The 27,238-nt window shown below is 40.5% G+C and overlaps 1 protein-coding gene across 8 annotated transcripts in view; it reads left to right on the top strand.

Annotated features, from left to right (window-relative positions):
• Positions 1-251: 251 nt before the first annotated feature.
• CFAP97 (cilia and flagella associated protein 97) overlaps positions 252-27,238 on the top strand; it is a 427,501-nt gene continuing 400,514 nt past the window's right edge. For 2 of the 8 annotated variants that reach the window (XM_078678037.1, XM_078678032.1), the window contains exon 1: positions 539-641. The gene's annotated coding sequence lies outside the window, so the exon portion shown is untranslated. Of the gene's footprint in view, positions 326-538; positions 647-754; positions 881-27,238 lie in introns of those variants that run through there. The other 6 variants (XM_078678036.1, XM_078678031.1, XM_078678034.1 and 3 more) reach the window with 5 other exon arrangements.

Raw genomic sequence — 27,238 nt, 5'->3', positions numbered from 1 at the left:
TTGCGCTAGAAAAACTGCATAAACACAATAGTAAAATACTTGTTCGCTCTTCCCTGTTAAGTCTGGAGAGCGCGCTTCGAGTGCATTAGCTACCTCTCCTGGTTGTTGTGGAAACCAAGAGGAGGCGGGCCTGCGCGCACTCGCTGTCCTGTCAGGATGACGGAAACTGCAGTGAAGATTCAGAACTACCGGATCGTCTATCCTAAAAGTGGCATACTGTACGTTTGGGGAAACAGAAAGATATGCACTTCAGAGGCATTACACAAAGATAATGCAGGGTGTACATTACTGTGAGCCAAAACGTACAGGAATTACAAAATTACAGGTGTGTATGAATCATTTTAAAAGTACCATATTGCGCTAAGTCTCAATACTTGAATTATTTAAAGTGGACTCATTCTGTAAATATTTCTTAAGTAGTCTGTTGGTGGATTTGTTGTTCTTCGCACGAGCATCTTTCGCACCTGTAGCTCTGCATGCTGCAAGATGGCTGCCTCGCGTACTTGTGTCTCTCTCTACCGCCCCCATGGGTCTATGAGCACAACGCCCACCTCTTCCGCTCCGAGTCACGACGTTCAGTGACGCTCTTGGTTACGGACGCTGCTGCCTAGGCCGATGTAAAGGAACTGTCCGGTTAACAGGTCAGGTCAGTTGAAAGGGCCACGCTGGGTCTGAATTTTTATCCTTAACATGACTTCTCACCTGCGTTTGCGTACTTTAAGGGAAGGATAATTGAGCTCTGCAATTTTCCCCCTAGACAATATCACTGAGGTGCGCGCTGTTCTGCCAGCGGTTATCTGTGTGCGCTTCTTTCGTTTTCCATCTCCTTCCATAGTGGCTGCCACGGTCAGTGTGCTCATCTTTTCCTCTTATCAGTGAGGTATGAAAAGTCAATACCTAACGACCATATAGTGCATCTCCATCTGCTACTTACATGTCACCAACTGAATCTGTTGCTGCTTTTCGTAAACATTTCAGAAGAAATTCACACGAGAGAAAATCATTTCCCATTTACCTGAGAAGGTAGCTACTTATGCCTGTAATGCCATAGAGAGGTATACTAGTTGTTCAGCAGCAGCAAATAATTTGAGTGTATTATGCTGTATTATCAGGCATGTTACTCTATGATTCTGGATCAACGAGGGCCATGCAAAAGCATGGGATGTTGTAGTGTCCGTGGTTGTCGTTGCTTGTAGTTTTTATGTTTTAGACACTCAAAATCTATCCGATTTTGAGCATGTCTTAGAAAGTTAAGTTACATACCTCTTGGTTTAAAGGTAAACGTGTTTTTCTCTGATGTAAGGCATGCTTCTTAGCTTTTTCACACTGTCACAGCTCCATAGGACGAGGTGTATCCAGAAAAAGAGTACTGGCTTGACACAGGGCATGGGAAAGTAGACCATGCTGAAAGGCTACTTGCAAGATACTACATGCTCTCGGCGCCGCAGTTGACAATATTGGGGTTTAATGGCATGGAAAGGGTATGAGTAGGGAATTAGGGGCTGCTACGTTAAATAGCAAACCATAACTGTTTAATATAATAAACTCCAACTTGCAGTAGTGTTACGTAGTATTATTTTTATTGCATGTTACTCTCCTTTAAAAATGTGTAATGCTAAAAAATACATAAAAGCATGGTCTGAAATTCTGATGGCAAACACACATCATTGTGTTATTGTCCCTAAAATGTTCAGTTGTTGCAGGGTTTGAGTTTCTGACCCCCTGGCATAAATGATTCCGTGTGTCACCCAGATTAACAAAAACAGTTGAACTGCCCCAATACATAACCCACTAAGCAGTGTTTTCAATAAGAGATGTTTCGAGTAACGTTCAGTCCCATGATATAGTCTAGTATAAGGACAGGTAGTGACACACCAAACTCTTTCATAAATGAATGATAAGTTCAAGGGCCACTAAAAACGGAATATACGTTATAATACATTTATTTGAAAGTTAAAACCCTAATCTGGTTCACACAATATTAGTTGTTTCCACAATAAAGATGAACATTAAGGCAGCCAAAAAGTTCATAAATAATGTTAACAGTAATGTAAACAGTAGTAGCACATTTAGTAAATATGAGCCTATTCTGGTTTGAAAGATGGTTCACACCTTCATTCCTGATTCCAGAACAGTAAGAGCTATTTTCAGATTAGAAAGTAGCTGTGTTTAAATGATGAACACTGCTGATAATGTGACTGGTTGAGACAGCTAGTGAAGGCTAACTGGCCTCCCATCACCAGTTAAGGTGGGTGCACACCTGTATCTGTCGCTTAGTATGAACATCCTGTCTGACTTCTGTCTCTTTACGTGCAGTTTTTATAAGATTATTCACAAACTTGTTTTAGACTTTAAGGATAAATATTAAACGGCAAATAGTGTAAGGCCCTTTCAACTATTTTCATTCTGCTAGGCAGTGTTGTTTTGAAATGACAACAAAATGTAACATGCTATTATCAACCTTCGAGAAACTCTATAATTTCATAATAATGATTAAAATGGAAATGATGAACTGCAATGATTAAATACCACAACTATATTCATGTAAACTTGATTATAATATTTGCAAGAAGAGAAGAATATTGATTTAGTTACAGGTATTCTCTTCTAATTAGTTAGCACGTCATTCACAGAAGGCGATTTCTGACCCTGTGCGGGGAAGAAAAACATAACATTTACGACACTTGCTTCCATGATACCGGATCCCCAAGTTACTGTACTTTAAGTTCTACTTTCGACAATGAATTTAAAATGAATTTTCGATGCCAAAGTTCCCGAAATTTGGATTGTGTTCTGCCAGGCACAAGTCCATACAAAAAGTTTGGTGAATATTAATGAAGAGTGAAAGACAGTTTTTGGCATCCATTTTTGAGTACTGTTTTAATATCTGTTGGATCACTTTAAATCATACCATACGTTTCTCAAAATTGTTTGCATCAAATTTCACCAAACTTAAACTGCATTTGTAATCTAATTGACCTACATGTAAATGAAGAAGTATTAAAAGCTGCTCTAATCATTTCGGAATACCCTATTTAAACTTGTTCATGGCTGTGGGTATTAATTCAATTAACAAATCCATATATGATCAGTAGAGTCAAGAGTCAAAGATAGCTTTATTCGATTCCATAGAAATCATAAAATCACATATAAAAACATTAAAACATAAAAAATACAGTTTTGATTTGATACAAGCAAATACAGTTCGACTGCATCAATACATTTCCAGACTATTTACGCAAAGTGCCTAATGCAGTTCAAAAATTCATTAGCTCATGGAAGTTCTACATCTAATGATGAATTTTAAAAACTTTGATACAGTGATAATAGTTATTTCATCCTGAAGTAGAAAAATCTTGAAAACAGCCGGTCTACACTGCCTTAAGCCCCAGCACTTTAACAAGGGGATTAAGTATCTTGTCCTTCCCCACCCATAGAATTTACAAAAGAGAATGCAATGAATGGTGGACTGCACTGAAAGGTCGTCGCATGGGCAGTTACTTATGTTTTGACACCAATCGTTTGTGGCTGGGAAGGTAACCATCCTAAAGAAGTTACCCATTCTCAGCCGTGCTAATAACATTCTGTCATAACTACCCAGCTCGGGGTACAAATAAAGCTGCAGACCAGGCTCCTGCTCCTGCAGTAATGAATGATGGTGGAGAACGGAAGCCTTCTTTCCCTCAACAGACCAGCGTTGATCAGCCAGAAAAGAGGTACATTTTTCTTTAAGCATTTTTTTGGAGATGGAAGTCATCAGTAAAGGTGTATAGTAAAGTTCTGGGTGCCCTATATTTGTTAGGAAATCCTTGACATAAGAAAGCCACTGTATATTTTTTGACCCCTCAAGCCTCAAGCAGTCTGCAATAATCGCCCTATTAAGATCAGTTTCAGTGGAGGTCCCGATCTTATGCCAGAGCAGCACTGGACTGATTCTAATTAAATCAGTGATATAGACCAAGGCAAGCTCCTTATGGCAGGCATAGGATGGGGTGGACCTAGGGACGGCTAACAAATATCTAAGAAAGCTATTTTCCTTCACCTGGATTTCCTGACAGTCTGAGATGCCCCAAATGCCGGCCCCATATATGGCAGTCGATACGCATCTAGCGTTGTAAATATCAGCTTGTTTGCGAACTGCATTAATGCCCCAATAGCTCGCGAAAAAGCTAAGCACCTGGTAGTAATGGCTGTATTCCATTAACCTTTTTTTATTAAAAGCAACCCCCTAATAGGAAAAAGTACTTGTTATTTCTATCTTTGACTGCTCTAAAAAAGTGTAGCAAGAAACCTTATTTTTTGATGAGCAGCACATAGTGAAGGTTTTCCCCGTATTTATTTTTAGGCCCCTAGATCCCATATAAACTGTGAATCTAGTTAACGCCTTCTGGAGGCCTACTTGCGTTCTTGACATAATAACCGCATCATCTGCGTAGAGTAAAATAGGCACCGCAGTGCCATCAGTTTGAGGATAGTCCACTGCCAATTGTGTTAGGTGGTCTGCTAAATGTTAAATGTTAAATGTTGTATACTTGTAAAGCGCACAGCTGCCCCAGCAAAGGGGCGTCCCGGCGCTGTATACCGCTGGGGAACCCGTCCTGGCTTTCCCTGTGGGATGGTCCCTCCTGGGAATCCCCAAGGTGGAGCCAGGCATCCCCGGCGTTGATGGGGGCCGTTGTGGAGATTAGGCAAGCTAATGCCCAGAGTTGCCGAGTGGGACACCAGGTTAGAGTAGGCATCGAGGCGAGAATTGTCGAGTCCGCTGACCCTGGTCCACGACCCTGCCGCGTCGGGAATTGAACCCTGGTCCCGGGCCGACTTCTGCTCCCGGGTCTGCCGCCTCTAACCAGTGAGCCACACCGCTACACTATTAATTTAAAGGTTAAAAAGAAAGGGCGCCAGGATACATCCCTGGCGAACACCCTTCATTATTGGGAACTTTTCTGTGCATTCACCTTTCTTACCGTGACGCACTTTTGCCCCTGCCCCTCTGTATAGTTCCATTAAAAAATTTCGAATATTTGAATCCACTCCCAGCCTTAACAGAGTGTCCCACAAGACATCGTGACTCAGACAGTCAAATGCTGAACTGAGATCAACAAATGTCATAAATAAATTTCCCTTTTTGGCAGTCTTATATTTACCTATCAGCAATGCCAGGTTAAGTCCTTGCTCAACAGTACCCAAACCAGACTTGAACCCATATTGAAATTTAGATAAAATGCCTTTATCCTTGGCCCATCCCTGTAATCTATTTAGTATAACTCGACCTGCTACTTTCATGAGGGAGTCAAGCAATGAAATGGGCCTGTAGCATTTTGGATCATTGCGATCGCCCTTTTTAAATATTGGCACTACTATCGCATCCTGCCAAGTGGACAGAAATCCAACTTTATTATAACTGTTTAACACATTTGTCAGGAGCGGTGCCCATAGGGCGGTGTTTTCCTTATAAATGTCAATGGGAATCCATCTGGATCCTGGGGCCTTGCTGTTAGAACTTTCTACAATAGCCAATTCCACCTCTGCTAAGGAGAAAACTATATCCAGAGGGAAAGATTCATGGGGAATAGACTCTAAGGTTACATGCTCATTTGCATTAGTCCTATCTGATCTGACAGTACCGTCTAATTTGTAGAGCTCAGTGTAATAATTTACCCAGACTGTCTCCTCAATGGCAATCTCCATCACGTCGCAACTTCTTTCCACAAAAAAAGGAGCATTCACTGCTCTCCAGAAAGCAGTATTATCTCTTAATGCACACGCCTTAAGCAGATCTCCCCAGGTGGCCTCTTTCAGTTCTTTTTTGCGTTTCTGCAGGGCAAGTTTATAAATTGCTCTAGCAGACTTTATTTCTAGGGGGATTCTTGGCACTGATTTTAAGGTTCTTTTAAGAAGGGCATGCGCCTTACTACAATCAGAGTTAAACCAACCCTTCACTTTAAAACTATCCCCCCCCCCGAACTTTGTATTACTGGCTCGGAAAATGTACAGACTGCGGTTGGCCATTTTGAACAGGTCACTACTGAGGCCCTGAATGAACTGGCCCCAGTACGGACCCGCCGCCGAGCCAGACAGAGACCATCTGCCCCATGGTTCTCAGACTCCCTCAGGCAGGAAGTGAGGAGGAAGGAGAGGCTATGGCACTCTAGCTGGGACCTTAAGAACAAAGAAGCCCATAAACTCCTTGTCAGGAAATATAAGGCTGATATCGTGCAGGCCAAACAAGATCATTTTGTGTCTTTGACAACATCGCTCTCCTCGCCAAAGGAACTTTTTAAAATCGTTGATTCCTTAGTCAACTTACAAGCCCCTGATCCTGTAGTACCATCGCAAGACCTATGTGATAGGATTGCCACCTTTTTTCACACTAAAATACAGGACATTCACATGGCTCTTGAGGAGCAAAAAGCACGTATCATTAGGCCTCCTGCTTGGATTGAGATGAATATGACTACTATTGACATCTCTCCATCCTGTACTTTGGACTTCTTTCCCCCGCTAGTCTTGCAGGATCTGGAGTCTTTGCTTAGCAAGATTAAGTCAGGCTCCCCTATGGATATCTGTCCTTTGAAAATCATTAAGCAATGTAGGGAGACACTCTTACCTCCGCTGCTAGAAATAATGAATCTAGCTATTAAAAAGGGTATTTTTCCCTTGTAGCGGAAGAGCGCTGTAGTGAAACCTCTGTTAAAGAAGGCCTCCCTTGATCCGGAGGTTTTAAAAAACTTCCGTCCGATCTCGCTGCTTCCAGCTCCAGCGAAGATGCTTGAGGTACACCTTAACAAGCACCTCGCTGCCTTTGTGGAAAGCTCGGGCTGCCTGGACTCCTCCCAGCATGGATTCAGGAGGGAACATAGCACCGAGTCGGCCCTCACCACTGTGCTTGATAAGATCCGCACAATTGTGGATGGGGGCCAGACTTCCCTCCTGGTCCTATTAGATCTAACTGCGGCCTTCGATACCCTCTCACCCTCAGTTCTTACTTCTCGTCTGAGGGATGTGGGGGTGAAGGACACAGCTCTGGATCTGCTGACTTCCTTCCTTGATGGGAGAGTACAAACAGTCAAGCTGGGGGAGTTTCTATCTCCATCCCGAACAGTGCTGTGTGGGGTCCCACAAGGGTCGGCTCTGAGTCCGACCCTATTCAACATCTACGTGACCCCACTAGCCAGACTTATAAGATCTTTCGGGATGGAGGTAGTTTCCTACGCAGACGACACCCAAATCCTCGTCTCTCTCTCTCATTCAGATGTACGAACTGCCTCCAATTTTAGATCTTGTATGGAGGCGGTAGGTTACTGGATGATCCAGAATTCTCTCAAACTGAATGGGGAGAAGACTGAGGTAATGGTGTTCGGAGGGAAAGAGAATATCTGGTCAGCCAACTGGTGGCCTGACTCGCTGGGAGAGTGTCCTTCCCCCACAACATCGGCTAAAAACCTTGGGGTGATGATAGACCCTGCCCTGGATATGGGCAAGCAGGTGAGTAGAACCATCTCCACCTGTTGGGGATTGATTCACACCCTGCGAAGGATTAGGAAATACCTCTCCCCTCAATCTAGAAAGCAAATAGCGGTCGCACTTATTGGCTCACGTCTGGACTACTGCAATGCGCTGTATGTAGGGCTAAGCAGGAGCCTGCTACAGCGCTTGCAGGTGGTCCAGAACGCTATAGCCAGATTTGTCTTGGATGCTCCCAGACGCTCATCGGCCACGTTGGCCAGGAAAACACTGCACTGGCTACCGGTAGAATACCGAGTACGGTTCAAGGCTTTATGTATGACCTATAGAGCCATCACAAAAATCAGTGATTCGGGAGTTGGTTCCATCATCTCCCTCTATATTCCCGGAAGGAGCCTACGTTCCTCAGGGAAATCGCTCTTGACAGTTCCCCGCACACGAAAGGCCAAATGGGGCGGCACGGCCTTTTCTACCCTAGTTCCCAAATGGTGGAATGATCTTCCCCTTGACCTTAGGTCCCTGCCTTCCCTACAGAAATTTCGAAGTGCTCTTAAAACTCGCTTTTTTCTGCAAGCCTATATGTAAGGATGTATGTTTCAACTTTCCGATGGTATTGTTAGGCGCCTTGATACCTTCGGGTTATTGTCTTGCGCATTATAAATTTTATCAAAATCAAAAATCAATCAAAAATCAAATCCCTGTTAATTTGCTGCTAATTTGAGCGCTAATTTTCTGGAAAGCTGCCGTAACCTCTTGAAAGTTAGGATCAGTATCTGAAAATCATGTGCTTCATAATGCTATTACCAATGCATGTTTCACATCAGTCACAGTGAAATACGTTTTCTATAAACACGCTAGTAGGAGCTTCGCTTGTTTAACTTTTTAAAATGTCACTTAGATTTTCTTACCCGGAATGTGCCATACATTTGAAAGTTTGGTTAAATTCACACATTCCCTTCACGTTTTTGTGAGGTAAAATTCTGGGATTCACAAAACACCTACCACTCAGTATTCCCAAACTTCTCCAGATTCGAAACGGTACCCCTCTTGTGTGGCTGGCCTAATTATCTGAGACAAGAACAGACCAAAACGGGGACTGTGAAAGACCATATTGACCCCATACAGTCACAGTTTTCATCCACTCATATTATATGCTTTAGGCCCAGCTGCGCAAGCGGGCTACCATTTTTATCAAGACAGTTGTGGTTAAAGAATTGTGTGGATCCCCCCGCAGCTTCTATAACCTTTCTTCACAGAAATCCCAGGGAAATGTATAATTTTAGTTAAAGTTTGAGGTTTTCAGGCCATTCTAGGTAAGAAAACATAGCAGAATCCTCGTAAGTTAGGCTACCCTGGATTTCCCTGTGTGTTTATTCACAGAACTGTCTGGGTGTAGTTGGTTTCCATGGGTGGCGGTCTTGCCCTGGCCCAATTTCCAAAGTTATCCACATCAGCAAAATGGGTCATTTTTTATGGCGAAACTTGAGATCTCATGTTGCATTTTGTGGTCTATAGTGTTGTGGGCAATAAACCCACCCACAAAAGTGGGTTAAGGTTTTAATTGGGAGAATCGAGGAAACACTGGGTGGTAGGGAATTGTGTTAGTTACTGTGGATTACAGAACTATCCCTCATAGAAAGACAAACAAAAGGCATGACTTTAAGCAAAGAATGAGGTTTGCAAGGCATTCTGGTTTAAAAGAAACGTAGTGTGATCTACTCAAGTCGCCCCACACCACACTGGACTCCCCTGTCTATCTAGTTTTCAGAAATGTTGGGTTTAGTAGGTTTCCTTGGGTGGTGGCCATGCCTGGCAAACCTTGAAAAACCATAAAACTGTTACCAGACCTGCGGTTCTAGTAATTTGAATAATCTACTCCACCTAACGCGGACGATGCCCAGTTGGTGGTCTCTCTGACTCGGGCTGAGGGCCCTACGGCTTCGGTGGATTTGGCTGGTTGCCTGAGCGAAGTGAACAGCTGGATGACCCTGTCGTGTCTTAAACTCAACGGGGACAAGACAGAGGTCATGATGCTGGGTCGCTCGGCCCCGTCCTCGCTGGCTTCCATCTGGCCGGCCTGCCTGGGTCCCCCTCCAGTCCCAAAGGATGCCATTAAGAGCCTGGGCATTTGGTTGGACAGGTCCCTAACGCTAGACCACCAGGCTGTTAAGCTGTCTGCCACCTGTTCCGGCCTTATCAGAATGTTGAGGAAGATTCTCCCCCTGTTACCATTCCAAGCCAAACAAATTGTTGTACAGGGACTGATCCACTCTAGGCTGGACTTTGGAAATGCACTTTATTTGGGAGCCCCTGACTTCACATTGCGGAAACTGCAAGTGATCCAAAATTGTGCAGTCCGGACCCTACTTCAAATTCCCCGTAGGTCCTCGGCTAAACCTGGATTAACAAGACTGCACTGGCTTCCTGTTAGGGACAGGATTACTTTCAAATCCCTTTGCATCGCCCATCAGTCATTCTGGGCAACTGGCCCATTGATTAATCTCTCCTTAATCACCCCCTACCTTCCCAGTAGACAGTTGCGCTCTGCTAGCGCGTTTCTTGCTACGGTGCCCAAAGTTAACCGGGCTAGATCAGGAGGCCGTTCTTATACCCTTAATGCTGCCAGGTTGTGGAACAGCCTACCCCTTCAATTAAGGTCTAACCCAGATCTGACCTCCTTTAGGAAGCATCTGAGAACTTTTTTGTTCAATAAATAAAAAAACTCTCTTTTCCTCTGTGTCAATCACCTTGCCACTTATAACATCTTGCAATCTCAGCGCTTGGACGCCTCTGGGCAACTATTTCGCGCTATACAAAACTCATTTTCATTTCATTTCATTTCACTGTAATGTACTTGACTGGTCTCTGTTATATCCTAAGTATTACATTTACATGTAATCAGCCTAAGTCCTTCTAGCTGCTCAGCCAGAATGAGAGTTGGACTTGGAATGTTGGTGTGACTGTGATGAATGGAATGCCTAGGTGCCTGTGTGGATGACTGGTGACAGTTGGAGATGGGCTGAGCAGCTAGGCAGGCTGCTCCTGGTGTAGGAGTTGTAGGAACTGGTACATGGCTGAACTAAGACTGATACTACTCTGAACTGGAACCAATAAAGAAGACTTGAAATAATACTACATGGCTACTAGTGTCTCTGTGTGCAGGGTACAACATTTATTTTGGCGATGAGCGGACCTGGACCCAAGCGTACTTATGCATTGTACAGACACCCAGAGACTACATAGAAACCACAGTGACCAGCGGAACTACAAGAACAAGAAGCTACTACATGAACCCGAATGGAGTAAAAGGCAAGCCAGCCCCACCAGTGTCCATGTCATCGGACGGTCCCAACCACTGTTTGTGTCCTGCCTGAATTTGCTCCATGGATTTGACCACAGGTATGGTCTGTATGTTAGGGTATGCCTGATTTAAGCTTCATCCTACCACTTCCTTTAATATGTGCCATATGGATTTATCTACAGCGTAAAGGAGTTGTGGCTGTTCAAGATGTGAGTTATGGACTAACTCAGTGAAATTAATTCACTGGTGCCACACAGGAGTGAATGCTTGTTGGGATGATTATACCCCGGATTGAAGTGGCGCTCACAGATTACGGTTTGTATCTTGTTGCTCTATATTTTTCAGTTATGGGTGCCTAGGGTGGAGGTAATCATCCAATACCTCCCCACTTAGATCAACTGATCTATACAACTTTGTATCAAGCCCTAGCACACCAACAAACCGATTATAACATGCTAACAATTCCAAGTCCAAGACAAATACAGTAACAAATGTATGATTTAATATTTATTTTCTTGTTCTCCCTGTACTCTGCGGCCAGACGGAGTTGCAGAGGAACGCTTCTGGGATTGCAAGCTGCCATATACAGCGCGCAAGAGACTGACAAGATACTAGTGTATTTTTTAGCACAAATTCATTCCAGATCGTGCGAGTAGGATACAATACTTCTCAAGATTCTTTTATGGATTATTAGCAAACTGCCCAGCCGCAATTAGGCTGGGACGGAATTATAACATGTCAGAAGGCATTTTAATACTGATTCAAAGACTGTAAGCCCTGAGGAAGTCGAGTGTGTCTTGTCCCGATCGACGAAACACGTGTTGGCTGGAGTGAGAACAAGAAAAGAAATGCCACACAGGAGTGGTGTGGTTCTGCTAAGATTGGTGTTTTTTTGGCACATAGAAAGTACATGCATGGTCATTGAATAATGTGGAAATAATGTGCCTAGAAGTTATTATACAAAGCGACATTTTGCACATCTGGATATTATCTCTACAATTTGTTTACACCCACAAATTTGCACCAAATTGGAAAGTTTAATCCTTTAAAATGTCTTTCTACATGAGTATACACTGCATGGATGCAGCAGACGTCATGATTCACATGGATAGCTGTCCTGCGTTAAATCTGTCTACTGCCAGTGGTGAGCGCTACTCATATTTTACATTTGCATAGACACATGGTTCTGCGCATTGTTCCAGCGCTCCAACAGAAATTCTTTATAAATGACGTCACAATCTACTACCACACTTACCAATTAAAACCAGGCCCATAAGAAACAACAGAGCAGCTGAAACATGAGGCGAATGGATCTGATATGTTATTAAACTCTTTTCAATAAACAAGACCAGCTTGTCATTTTAAAAGTTTATTTTAAAATTCTCAAAATTGCATAAACTTTATTAGTTCTTTATTAATATCAAACATTTATTTTTATTTAATTGAATATTAATGCATTAATCATTGGATCAAAATCTGACAGTTCAACATTGTATGAAATAATGAATTTAAAGAAAACATGACCCTAAACCCTAAGTTAGCTTTCTGACCTGAAAAGGAAAATAATGAATAAACAGTTGAATGCTTACAAGTCCATGGAAAATCGAACAGCACTTCGCCCTCAGGAAACAGTCATCCCCGTTCCTTACAAGAGGCCAATTTTTATACCCTATTTGCTCGCTAATCTTAACTAAAATGTAATTCTTTCTAAAAATTCAGCACTATGATTGGTTGATGACTGTCAGACCACCAAAACTACCTCGTCCAGGGAGTAAGCGTCACCATACTATTGTTCATTGACATAGAGTGACATCAGCTTCCGAGTGTCTTTGCAACAAATTAAAAAGTTGCTTCTCTGACTTCCACCAGAGCTCGGCAAAATCATCCCTGCCATTTCTTCGGCCTTGAGAAAAGAACATCCAGAGCAGTTCATGAATAAGTCTCTTTTGTTAGAGCCACAGTCTTTTTCAAAGGTTATGCAAAAGCAAAGTTCCATGGAAAGTTTCCAAGATGACAGCACTTGGCTCCAACTCTGCTCACGTACAGGCCGACCAGCTTTTCTTCAGAACCAGAACTAAGGCTAGGCCTCAAACCACATTCAGGCTAATAATTAAACAAACACAAAAAGAGTGATTAATTCAGGTAAAACAAACCCTTCTGTTACCCACCCTTCCCTGCTAGTGATTAACCCATTAATAAATGACAACTAGCAGAAGCAAACAAATAAAGCAGCACATAAAATATCTACCATTCTTCATATAGTCCAGCTTTATGAATCTGAAAGAATTAAAAGATGATTAAATGTTTCACAGACAGACAATCACAACATAAGACAAACATGTAAGCACATATAATGAAGCACATGCCTTGAATGATCAGCCGCATTTTAATAGTGACAAAGACAATAGGACAGACATAATAAACAAAACAATATTAATCATGTGTTACAAAACAGACTTGCAAATGCAACGAGCACATGTTATTAGTTCCCGCGTGTTCATGTGTGATGCAAACTTAATCTAGGTTGGATTAATCAAACAAATCATGCAACAATTAATTAATTGATTAATTCATGTTATAGGGAATTGAATCCACAAGTCAGAATAAAATATTTTCTGAAGCTCGCTTCATCAACTCCCTCATCTGGTGATTTTAAAATCACCAAACAAAATCCAAAAATTTTAGCAAAAATTTTATCTAAGATGAACATGATTCAATTTCACCTGTGTTAGTATTTCTAAAGACTTGTCTCATCAGTTTGCCTACAACTCTCATATTCAGTTTTACAAAATCCCTCCAGATCTATTTCTTTCTCTTGTGTAACATGCAACTGATCTTTCAACAAAAGTGTTGCAAAAACTATAACTAATAAAGGTGTCAGTATTACACTATGTTTGTCTTGACTAGCTGAAGCTTTGCTTGTCATAAAACTTCTCCTTGATAATTCCAAAAAAGATAATGACAACTAAAACTAACTAAAGCAAAATTATTAGGAACACATATCAGAGACATCTTACAACATCCCTTAAAGATTGAACATCTTGAACTGTTATTTATAAAAAACATGAAAATATTATCACTAAGCTTGCAAAAAAAAAAAAATTTAAAAATTTTGTCAAAATTTTCTAAAATTTTCTAACTCCCCCCTTTTTCAATTTTTTTTATATATATATATATATATATATATATATATATATATACCCTTAAACCTTCTAACACTTTTTCTTCGACCTTGCGTCACAAGTTATTTTTCAGCTAACACAATTTCTTCGACCTTGTGTCATTTAACACATTTTCTTCAGCTTAATGCCAAAAAAAACAGAAAACCCTAAATTTTTAACAGGTAAATACTTCAATCATTGTCACTATTGTCTTCAATCTCTTTCTGCCTGCTATCATTTACCTTCACTACAGGTTTCACTTCTATTTTCTTTCCTGTCTCACATTTCTTTTCACAATCCTTTTGACTTGATATCTCATCAATCTTTTCTTTTGATCTGTGTACCAATTTGAATTTTGGGCCTTCATTTTCTCCTGGCCAAATATCATCTTCTCTTGATGATTTCTTCTTTTGCTCGGTCACATTACATTCTGTTTTCCAAGCTCCTTTTCTCAATTTTCTTATTTGAGAATCTTTATCACTCTCATCAGTTTCAGTGTCAGAAATTTGATTTCTGGACTCAGGTACTTCTTTACTCGGCAGCTTCACTCTATTAGGAACTTCATCTTTGTAACTGGTACTTGGCAATTCATTTTCTTCTTTTTCTTCAATTACCTTCAACCTCCCAGTTTTAGAATTCTTGTTTCTGCTTTCAGAGCTACTTTTCTGCTTTTCAATACTCTCCTGGTCTTGAATCACAATCTGATCATTTTCTTCTTCTGCTTCTTTTTCTAGCAGATCTTCATCATTTTCTGAGTCTTCAGTCACAACTTTCAAGTCTTCTTTATTCAAGGCTTGTTTTCCAATCAAACTTTCCAGATGTCGACCAACTTGTCGATCTTCAAGATCTGGATTTCTTTCAGAATCTTCTTTAGAATCTGAATCAGTAGTGGTGACACTATCCTCATCAGGACTTTCAAGTGTAGGTACACTAAAAGTATGGCCAGTGTCAATCCACCTCTTCAGTCTTTTGCACTTCATTGCATTTGTTGTGACAAGACTAACTCGCTTCACTTTCTGCCACCTTGGCACTAGACAATTTCTTTTTAGACGAACCTTTTTCCTAACCTTTTCACCTGGTAACAGATCATGTGCTTGCTCTTTTTCTCTTCTTTGCACTTCAGTTCCATCTTCATTAGCCACAGAAGTTACTGCATCTGATAAATCCCAGCAGTACTCCAAATTGATGCTATCATTAATAGTCATCATTCTTTTCACTGGTATGAAGGCCTGTCTCATGACCTTGTCCATTATATTATCACGTGGTCTTAAATCTGTCTTTTTATCTGGTGTGACATCTGTCCATTTTATACCTGTAGCTAGGCACATATTTGCATCTCTGTTTATAGTATCATTCTCTTGCTCCGCAACACCTGAAATTTCTAGTCTATGTGTACATTGGAGCTCTTGTTCAATTCTTCTACTATCTGGTAACTTTGTAACAGTAATTGCATCATTATGTAGTGTAAGAAATGCTTCAACCCATCTTGAAAACAAACAGACAATCATAAAAACGTAGCACAGTTTGTTATGCAGTGCCATCTCAATGAAATCCATTTGTAATCTGGTGAATGAATCACTCTCCTGTCCTTCTGTTCTCATTCCCACAATTGTTTTCTTAACTTTGTTCACTTGCTGGCAACACAGCTTGACCATTAAATCTTTTCCAATATGTTCCAAACTATGGTATTTTTTAGCCATGTCATCAATTATGCTGTTTGGTAAAACTATTCTGTCATCTCTGTGTGTCCAAATCTCATCCTCATCTCGCTGTCTATAATCTGTTCTCAACCATGTGTTTTTCTCCTCATGAGTTGCCTCATCTTGTAAATCTTTGACTCCCTGCCAAGTTTCAACTATAAATGTTAGTATTAGTGAACTCAAAGCATGTTCATCATTCTTTTTGTATGCTGCACATTTCATGTCAGCAATCCTTTCCACCAACTGAATGCCATCAATCAATTCTTTAGTTAATTTTGCATTTCTGATAGGTGAACCTGTAGGAGTAAATGTTTTAATCTGTTGATCAATTGTATCTGTTACTTGGATGTTTTTACTTAAAAGACCATTATATTCAATCCAGGATACTGGAAGTACACTTATTCTTTGTGGTCTGTATTCCTGTTCCTTATTAACAAAATGTTGTAATGGCAGTAAAGCCATCTCATTCTGCTGAATCATCACCTGTCGCTGTATCTGTAGCTGTTCATTTAGCTCATTTAATTCAATCTCCTTTTCATTTAACCATAATTTTGACTCATCAGGCTGTGTCAATTCAATCAGATCAATATCAGAATTCTCACTTGCTAGAACTGGAGTCATCACTCTTTCTTGCTGATTTGTAATCATTACCAGTTCAATTTTAAGTACAATAGAATAACGTTTTTCAGTAAAAGTTTTAATTTCAGAATTTAATGAGACCTTTAAAACTGAAGAATTAATTTCATCTTTTTCAAGCACAGAGACTGTCACTGCTTCCATATTCTTCATTGACTGTTTTAAATCATTTGATGAATTCACATGATCAGGAATATTTGATCAGGAATATTAATTCCAGAAGTACTAGGCATCTCATCATATCTTTCCGTTGCGTCACATTGAGAAGAAGTCTGAGCTGTTACTCTATTAATCTGAACTGGGACTCTTGGCATTTCATTAATCTGTTCTGGGGTTTTGCTTGCATATCTGTCCTGATCTGTATTTACAACATCAAATTTACATTGATTACTATTTTCTACTCTGATACCTTTATTATTTAATTTCGCTAATTTGGGAATCATTAATTTATTCTCACATTTAGCCACAACCTTTTTCATTTTCTTGTACCAGGAAGTCATTTTCTTTTCCTTTAGATAATTTGGTAAATGCACTCTCTAAATTTGCCTTGCAGCGTTTGCTAATTAATTAATTAATTTAACACTATCAAGTATAGAAAAACCTTATAATTTGGGCAATTTAATATATCTCCTAATTTACCAGTATCACTAATTTTAATAAACCTGGAAAGAAAAACATGAATTTGCAAAAACAACAATATAAAATATTTATTTTACAACAACAAACACTTAAATGTCATTAGCTATTTTTAAAATGTATTTATTTGCACTTACACACCTTTCTGCATCAACAGCTGTGGAAAAAGAAATCCTAATCTGATTGCTTTTAATTTAAATAAAAGTCTTGTTGTAAAAACCTTTAGACCCCTTTAACAGTAAATTTTAATTCAAACCAGCTTTCTTCTGACCCACACACTCTTTAAGGAAATCTTTAAATCTTTTATTTCAATTACAGTTAATACTATTGTTGTATTTAGTTGTTACTGGCTATTTCTCTTAAATTTTAACAAACTGCAGCCTTCCTTTCTAATGCTTAGCCAAGCCTTATTCTAATTCTAACGCAATCGCAGCGTTTAAAATTCCCTTCGATAATGTAATTCCTTAACAGGTAACTCCTCGGCAGTCTCAAATACCAAAACAAAGTGAACAGCCAATTACAGTGCTCATCTGAGCCTCAACCAATCCGGTCGCGGCCTTTCTATGACACTGCGGCGTCCCCAACCAACCAGGACACAGCTCTTCTCGAGCAACAAACAAATTAATCTCAATCAAGCCAACCCCCCCTTAATCAACAAGTGTAGCGTGATTCCACTATTAGCGCTCAGCAGGACTCCCTTTTAAAAGAAGAAGAGGAAGTCCAACTACACGAAGCTCTGACCAATCAGTTCGCGGCTCCTCTCTCGTGACAGCACACGTTACAGCCAATCGGTGCGCGGCTCCTCCATGACACTCGGGACCAAGGAATACTCAATGGGAAAAACCTCGCCCAATCAGAGTGCGGCTCACGGAGTCTCGCCCAATCAGAGCGCGGCTCTGCCTATGACGCGTCGGCGTTTGCACCAATGGGAGCGCGGCGGCTGACGTAGACAGCCGCTGCAGCCAGCAGCTCTCCCGAAGCAGCCCCTCCTTCACAAAATGCTCGGGACACACTTTAGCCTTAATTTAAAATATTAGCGCGCAACCAACAATTAAACCAAAAAGAACGGGGATGATTACAGGTGTAACTCAACGAGCCCACAACGCTACGCTCACTTAATGCAACACTTGCTGATCAGCATTCACATCAGTTGTGACATGTAAACCATCAGGCACTTTCTCTCTAACTTCAAATCAACAGCGCAATCTGTGAGTTGACAGAAACCAAACAGGAACACTTGCAACTGCAAACAATATTTCGAGTATTTAATCGCGCCTCAACCAATGAGAGCGCTGCTTTGCTCTGACACTCCAGGGCACATCAACCAATCAGAGCGCGGCGGGCTCTGACGTATGCAGCAGCTGCAGCTGCAGGCTCTCCCCACACGCTCTCGCTCTCAAAATAGCCCCTCCCTTACAATTTTCGATCGGGGCACAATTTAATGAATTTAAATAGCGTGCAATGCTTTTTGAAGATATTTAAATAGCACAAAACACTTTCAATGCCTATTACTTTACCCAGAAGGGTTTAAAACACTTTCCAATTACTTTTTTAAAAACGCAATTAATAACTACATAAAAGGAAACCATTTGTCTGCTTCTCAAAACAAAGAGATAGTTTTATGCATACATTCAAGGATACGTGGAATAGACGACGCTATTCTCACAGAATAGTTTCATTTGCCAATAGAGTAATTCTTACCCTACCCTACCTTTCTAACAGATCTCCATCATTCACACACTTTCAAACAAGAAAACCCTGATCATACACACACGAATTCTTGGCAGGACTTGAACCAACCACAGAAAACGTCAGGCGTTGATAAGAATAGACGACGCTATCTCACCCTTCTCTCTAGCTTGAATAAATCCTACTACTCTTTTCACAAAAAGTTTTAAAACAGGCTCACCAGGTCCCTCTGCTTAATGCTACAATTTCATAGGTAATCCTCACTATACATTCAACCAGTCAATCTAAGGTCCCTAAACTTGTGTTGTACGTCCACAACACATGATATATTCTATACCACAATTTTGAAACAGACAAATGCACTGTGTAACTCTTCTAGCTACACTACTCTTGCCATGGCAAACCAGGAAGTTTTCACACTGCTGGAAAAACCCCAAAGATTACATACTACACATAACAACCTGACAAAATCAAGATCAACATATGTTGGACATTAATCCTATGAATATACCTACATATATGTAATATGCATGTCAAAAACAACATATAACCGTACGAAGCTACCAAAAATTGTTCCAGCGCTCCAACAGAAATTCTTTATAAATGACGTCACAATCTACTACCACACTTACCAATTAAAACCAGGCCTATAAGAAACAACAGAGCAGCTGAAACATGAGGCGAATGGATCTGATATGTTGTTATTAAACTCTTTTCAATAAACAAGACCAGCTTGTCATTTTAAAAGTTTATTGTAAAATTCTCAAAATTGCATAAACTTTATTAGTTCTTTATTAATATCAAACATTTATTTTTATTTAATTGAATTTTAATCCATTAATCATTGGCTCAAAATATGACAGTTCAACATTGTATGAAATAATGAATTTAAAGAAAACATGACCCTAAACCCTAAGTTAGCTTTCTGACCTGAAAAGGAAAATAATGAATAAACAGTTGAATGCTTACAAGTCCATGGAAAATCGAACAGCACTTCGCCCTCAGGAAACAGTCAGCCCCGTTCCCTACAAGAGGCCAATTTTTATACCCTATTTGCTCGTTAATCTTAACTAAAATGTAATTCTTTCTAAAAATTCAGCACTATGATTGGTTGATGACTGTCAGACCACCAAAACTACCTCGTCCAGGGAGTAAGCGTCACCATACTATTGTTCATTGACATAGAGTGACATCAGCTTCCGAGTGTCTTTGCAACAAATTAAAAAGTTGCTTCTCTGACTTCCACCAGAGCTCGGCAAAATCATCCCTGCCATTTCTTCGGCCTTGAGAAAAGAACATCCAGAGCAGTTCATGAATAAGTCTCTTTTGTTAGAGCCACAGTCTTTTTCAAAGGTTATGCAAAAGCAAAGTTCCATGGAAAGTTTCCAAGATGACAGCACTTGGCTCCAACTCTGCTCACGTACAGGCCGACCAGCTTTTCTTCAGACCAGAACTAAGGCTAGGCCTCAAACCACATTCAGGCTAATAATTAAACAAACACAAAAAGAGTGATTAATTCAGGTAAAACAAACCCTTCTGTTACCCACCCTTCCCTGCTAGTGATTAACCCATTAATAAATGACAACTAGCAGAAGCAAACAAATAAAGCAGCACATAAAATATCTACCATTCTTCATATAGTCCAGCTTTATGAATCTGAAAGAATTAAAAGATGATTAAATGTTTCACAGACAGACAATCACAACATAAGACAAACATGTAAGCACATATAATGAAGCACATGCCTTGAATGATCAGCCGCATTTTAATAGTGACAAAGACAATAGGACAGACATAATAAACAAAACAATATTAATCATGTGTTACAAAACAGACTTGCAAATGCAACAAGAGCACATGTTATTAGTTCCCGCGTGTTCATGTGTGATGCAAACTTAATCTAGGTTGGATTAATCAAACAAATCATGCAACAATTCATTAATTGATTAATTCATGTTATAGGGAATTGAATCCACAAGTCAGAATAAAATATTTTCTGAAGCTCGCTTCATCAGCATAAAATTGGTTTGTCAACTGTGGACATACTCTACTTTGAAAACCTCACACAAAGCAAAGCTGTGAACATTTACTACGAAGACTCTTAGTTTGAAGCAGGTCAGGGGTGATTGCTATTTATTTAAGCGTTTATTCCTGGCCCACGTTACTTGCACTGTTATGGACTTATGGGGTAAGTTCATTTAAATTTAATTTTGGGCCCCACCACTACTTTTGGCAGTTCAACCGCCATCTTCATGTTTTAAATAATGGCACGAGCTCTACATAGTGTGCGCAGCCTTACCTTCATCTTCAGACGTGTGGGATCTCCATGGTTCTTCAGTGACGTTCTTCAGTGTTTCCTGTGTTCTGCAGCTGCTGCATGCTCCGACGTGCCGTGAGCCATCCGGTGGGACGTCTGCAACGTGCAGCCATCTTGGTTTGGAGGTTTTTTCTTGCGTCTTGAGCCTCGTAGTGTTTTGGATTCCCAAAGACCGGTGAACATATGCTGGCAACCACGCTGCGTGTGCTAGGTGCAATAAAGTTGCACATAAACTGTTGAAGTCTGGGGATAACGTGGTGTTTGTAAGTGCCGATGCTCATGCAAGGGGGACTGGCAGACTCGCAGAGCTTTTTCTTAACCGGTAAATACGTAAAGCAGAAGAGGCGTTTCCATGGCATTTGTCATCACCGGAGTAGAACGTGATTGCACTGAGGTCGTAAGGGGGTCTAGCAGCTATTGTATCACACTGGCCAGATTGACATTGGTTTTATGGTAATTTGTCCATCTTGACTAATAGTGGGGTCAGTCTAAATATCAAAGAGTCCGGATAGCAACATTACCTTCTCTACTTGTCAGCAGTATGTTTTTGTCTGCTCTTCACTCTTTTTATAGGCAATGGTCATTGCATTTGCTTTCCAGTTTACAGTAAATTTTGTGGTACTGATCCAAGAAGCATGAATCATATTACCTTGAAGTGAGGCATGGAGTCAATTAAAAAGTCTGTGTTTTTATACATTTATCCTTTTGATTTTGGTCTCATGTGGATCTTGAACATGTTATTTTAAAAGTTCAAGTTGCAGTTATTTTACATGTAAGAAGATCTTATAGCTGTGTTGTATAAAAATTATTAGTGTGTGTCTAGAGTAGTACTCGGGATGAGAACTCGCTCACCGGAGTGGGGCACAGTCTAGTAATGTTATACAGTTTTTGAAATTGTAATTGTATGATCTTGCATCGATTTGTATTTCATGATGCCACAGTTTTATGCTGTTTATTGGATGGTTTGTCCATGTGTCTGATGGGTGGACATCACAGTTTATCCCTTAAATGAGGGTAGTTCTGGTCTTGGTGGTGGTTTCCCACCTCTGTGTTGTGGTCATGTTACATATGTGGTTTGGTGTCGTGATCAATGTGTGTAAGTTGTCTTGCGTTGCATGTTTAGTCACATGTGTTGATCAGTCGCCTTGCGCTGCACATCTTGTCTGTTAGTATGTGTGTAAGTTGCTCTACGCCTCACGTGTTCCGTGTAAGTCGCCCTGCCCTTCATATGTTGTTGTGTGTAAGTCACCCTGCGCTTCAGATGTTGTGTGTAAGTCGCCCTGCGTCTCACTGTGTGTACCCTCTATGTGGTCCATATGGTGGTAAACGTGTATTTTGGTGTTGGTTCACCCTTGTTGTCTGTTTTTGGCCTCTGGTGTTAGTTGTGGGGTGTGTCCACCCTTTACTACATTATTTTCTAATGTTCGTTTGGGAAGAATGGGTTTATCGCTAGCTTGATATTTATTTATCATTTCTTGACAATTTTTATTCCTTCCCAAAAGTATGCAGTGTTAGTTTTCTTCTCCGTGTTTTAACTTTGTTTATGGTTTAATAACTAAATGTCTTAATAATTTTCCTGAGGGATATTGATGCACATTTTGTTTGTCGTATTTTGCCCATCTTTTCTTTATTTGCATTGTAACATTACTGCTTTCTTGTGTATAGTTTTCGTCTTGCAATTGTAATTTTATAGTTTTCTTCTTTGCAATTGTAATATTTGTTTTCATTTTAAAAGGAAAGGGATAATGTTCTATCCTAAGTATTACATGTACATGTAATCTGCTTAGGTCCTCCAAGCTGCTCAGCCAGAGTGAGAATTCTTCTTGGAATGTTGTTGTGACTGTGATGAATGGAATGCCTGGGTGCCTGTGTGGACGACTGGTGACATGTGGAGATGGGGTAAGCAGCTAGGCAGACTGCTCCTGGTGTAGGAGATGTAGGAGCTGGTACATGGCTGACCTAAAACGGATACTACTCTGAACTGGAACCAATAAAGAAGACTTGAAATAATACTACATGGCTACTAGTGTCTCTGTGTGCAGGGTACAACATTTATTTTGGCGATGAGCAGACCTGGACCCAAGCGTACTTATGCATTGTTCATGGCTGAACTAAGACTGAAATAATACTACATGGCTATCAGTGTCTCTGTGTGCAAGGTACAACAGTCTCCTTATGTCATACCATGCAAATATGTTATTTTGAAGAGCCATTTTTTCTTTAGTATCACATGAGGGCACTTTCCAATATACGAGTTCAGTATTCCAACTGTACAAAAAATCTATTTGGTTTTATTTAATAGACTAAATGTTTGCTCCATGCATAATAAGAATCTAGCCGACATATAGAGTATACATGACCCCTGACTTGCCTGTTAGTTCACTAATAACCTTGCCATCAGGGCAGGTTCCAGGGTGTTTCTCAGTTCATCTTTAACCCGTTAAGTGCTGCAGTCGGCCGGTACTGCGCACGTTCAACGGCCGACGCAGCCCCGCCCGTTCTTTAAAACGGCCGCAATGCCGCGAAAAAACGGCCGCGGTTAACGGTTTAAAGACGAAAACTCACTTTTAATAAATATATAACTAAAGCATGAAGGGGTAGTGTACTGTCATTTACAGGTTGCTCATTTTCCATTCAAATGGTCAGAAAGGTTTCCCTTTAACGTGCAGTTTTACTTCTAAAACTAGTGTATAAACAATAAAATGTGTAAATTCGGTTTCAGCAAACCTATTTATTCATTTGCATGTCACCAAGTCAAGTGTTCTGATTTGTTTTCATCCTGTTAAAATATTTTTTTCATTACACAGAATTTCAAAACGAGGGCTTTCATAACTGCTGAAATGCATTTTGAAATGTTTGTACAGTTCACTTTTTAGATGTTTAAATGTGTGTTAGAATAAAACATGACATCCTACATCCTTTCTTTACACACTTTTTGTACAGCACGTTTGTTGGACAGTTCTCTTTATAACACCCTCAAACTTTGTAGTCGGAGAAAGAAAAGTAATTGTAGGTGTAAACTGACATTGTAGCTTTGTCTCTGCTCACAGAATAAATGTGACATAAAAACAAGATTTAGAGGCACCTTTAATGCTCCTTCACTTTGTGAGTGAACAAAACATCTGTTGTTTGTTAATGCGCCAGAAGGGGCGAGTTCTTAACATATCTTGCCCTGATAAAATCTGTGTCGCCATAGCGAGTGGATGAGTAGATTTGTCAAGCCTGCCTGGACATAAATACCACAGCTACTCACATTGCAAAAATGGGCCAATTTCTAAGGCTAAAACTGCACATCCTTACACTGCATTTTGGGGCCTAACCCTTTATGGACGATAGGCTCAGGAGTACAAGCCAGGTACTTTTTTATCCGCAGAAGTGTGGAAAATACAGAATCTTAGAAAATGTGTTATTATCATTTGAAATTCTTTCAATTTTGGTTTCGAATTATAAACCATTGTGCAAGCAAGTACACATTTTGCAAAATGCTCTCTGAATCGTATAATAGTATGGCTAGCCCCAAATTCAGAGTTGTACAAATAAACGCTATTCCTATACTTAGTATCTTGGACACATTTTAAAAATGCATAGGTTACCCACTGATTTTCATTCATTAGCTTTTTCCATGTGAATAGCTGCATGTCCCATACACAATAAAATAGTATAATAAGCTGCAGCTCAATTGTTGGCTGTAGGTACCACATATTTTTGGGCAAGCGAAAAATTTATATTTCCTTGCTACCTGAAGGATCTGACAGACGTAACAGTATTTGTTTTGAAAATCAGCAATTGAGGTAAAAAATTAGAGATGAAAACATTACTTATTTTTCCCTACTTAGTTTCATTATTTTTTTATTTCAGCAATTTAATTGTTTGGGAACATGGATGATCTACCCAAATGACCCCTTGCTGAATTATTTTGTCTACTTTTCAGAAATGTGTAGCGTTCCAGGATCATCCATTTCCCACTTGTTTCCTTCACAATCTACAAGTAGGTAGAAACCACAAACCATAAAAAAAATCAACTACAGCTTAAAAAAATGCTAAAAAAAACCCTACGGTTAACAATTTGTATCCTTTTTGTTTTTACATCGCTGCTTCTCTTCTTGAAAGGTGGGAAGATGGTGATGTTAGCACACCAAACATCTTTGATGTAATGTTTAGAGTAAAAATAAGCATTGGCAAATCCAATAGGTCTTGCTGTAGTAAAGGGTAAACTTTTTTTTATTTTGTATAATTTTTATAATTTATCATTAAGCTAATGACTATTTTATATTCTTGTTTTTTTATTAGGCATGGAAGGATTGAGGGACTGAATATGATTGAGAGAATGTATGTGTGCAGTATGGAATGTTGGAGTAACTATTTTATTGGATGTATGTTGTGTGTGCGTACTGTAAATATTATGGGTTGTATATCTGTAATATGGTTCCAGACCACAGAATGCAAACGTATTTTTTAGGTTTTAATCTTTTTACTGATATTTATCAACAAACAAACCATCTTGCTTTGAAATATATGTAATATTATGGGCTACATAGAGCCCTTGCAATTGACTTACTGAGTCAAACAATAAAAGGGGAAAAAACAGGAACAACTATACCACCTCCACCCCTGCCCTCGTTCACTGTGACTCTATAGTCTTATTTTAGGCCTGTGGTGTTTCATTGTTGATTCTCACCTTGGTTAGCAATGGTGTTGGTCTCAGGGAGGCGCAAGTACCTAGCGCACGTAAGTTCTCGGAACTCTTATGTGAGTAGAGCCAGAAATGGTTGCCAGAGATTTCCAAAAATCTCGTCTTCCCTGCCAGTGTAAGGGTTATCTTCTCCATCCCCAAAACATGCATAAGCGTTGAAGCCAACCCATGTGGGTGGGGATTTGGGATGTTTTCCAGTGGATTAAGATGTTTTAAGTAGCTGATTCCAAGGCTATCACTATCTGGGGACCTCTTATGACTTGAGGGGGTATGTTAAAGGATTTGGTACTCTTAGAAGAACATAGGCTGGGAATCTCGGTAGTTGGGTATCTAGATATTTGTCAATCTCATCTAATATCTGAGACCAGTACTGTTGTATGTATTCACATTCCCACAGGAGATGGACAAACGTTCCCTGTTTTCCGCTCCCTCACCAGCAATCTGCCCTTTGTTTGGGGTCTACCCTGTGAATGCGATCTGCAGTGTAATACCAGTAGATGACTATATTTGTTAAGGTTTCAGTCAGTCCTATATTGCTTGCCGTGTGCTGTGCCCTGTAATACACACCCTCCCATTCTTTACTGCTTAGTCCCCATCCCAGGTCTCTCTCCCAGTGTATGCGGCTTGCATTGTATGCGTGTGTATGTCGAGTGAGTAGCATCTTGAATAGGATCGAAATTAATTTCTTATCTGCGTCCTTGTTATAAGCCATCGTTCATAAGATGTGAGAGGCTTCTGTGCGTGTGGCCTATTGTGTGGCTGTAATGCCCAGTGTCCTAAGTTGCAGGTAGTGTAACCTTTCTGACTCAAGGATTCCATAGTCAGATCTGACTTGTGGGAAGGAGAGCACTCCTTCTACGTCGAAAAGGTGTCCCAAAGTGCGGCACTCTGTAGAGCGCCAATGTCTGAAGGTAGTCTCACCCATCTCTGGGCTACATTCTGGGTTGTTATAGAGCGGGGTGAGGAGGGAGGGGAAAGTGGTTAGCTTACGTTTAGTGTTAGTCTGGTCCCACACCACTAATGTTGATCATATGATGTAGGAGGCGTATAAGTTGGGGGGTCTATTCTTCTACCTAAGAAAAGGAGTCTTCTGCATGCACCTGCCTGCCACTGTTCGGTCCTGAAACAACCAGTGTTTCTCCAACTCAGTGCGGTTCCGCTCGACCAGGTGTCATAGTTGTGCAGCATAATAATAGAGTTGGAGGTCGGGGATCCCCAGCCCACCCTCGCTAGGTGGAAGAGCACTAATGGTTTTCCTCATTCGTGGTTTGTGGCCCTGCCAGATAAAGAGGGAGATCTCAGTCTGTACCCGATGTAGCCACTTGGGGGGAGGTCGCAGAGGGAGTGACTGAAATAAATATAATATCATTGGTAGGATGGTCATTTTGATTGTGGCTACTTTCCCTAGCCATGAAATAGGGTAATGGTTCCACCTAATGCGTCCACCGCCGCAAGTCTGTGCGGACCTGTGTAGCCTGTTATAATTGACTGACGCTATTATTTGTAGAGTTGGCGCTAGTTGAATTCCTACATATGGGACCGTGCCATCTGTCCACTGTACTGGATGCTGATTCTGAAGGCTTGCCTGCGCTTGCGGTGACACTGAGAGATTAAGTGCAACTGATTTCTCGATGTTAACCT

The sequence above is a fragment of the Lissotriton helveticus genome, chromosome 2_2, assembly GCF_964261635.1.
Source record: "Lissotriton helveticus chromosome 2_2, aLisHel1.1, whole genome shotgun sequence".
Lineage (NCBI taxonomy): Eukaryota > Metazoa > Chordata > Amphibia > Caudata > Salamandridae > Lissotriton > Lissotriton helveticus.
Note: the sequence above shows the minus strand (reverse complement) of the source record. Positions and strands in the feature narration are given on the sequence as shown.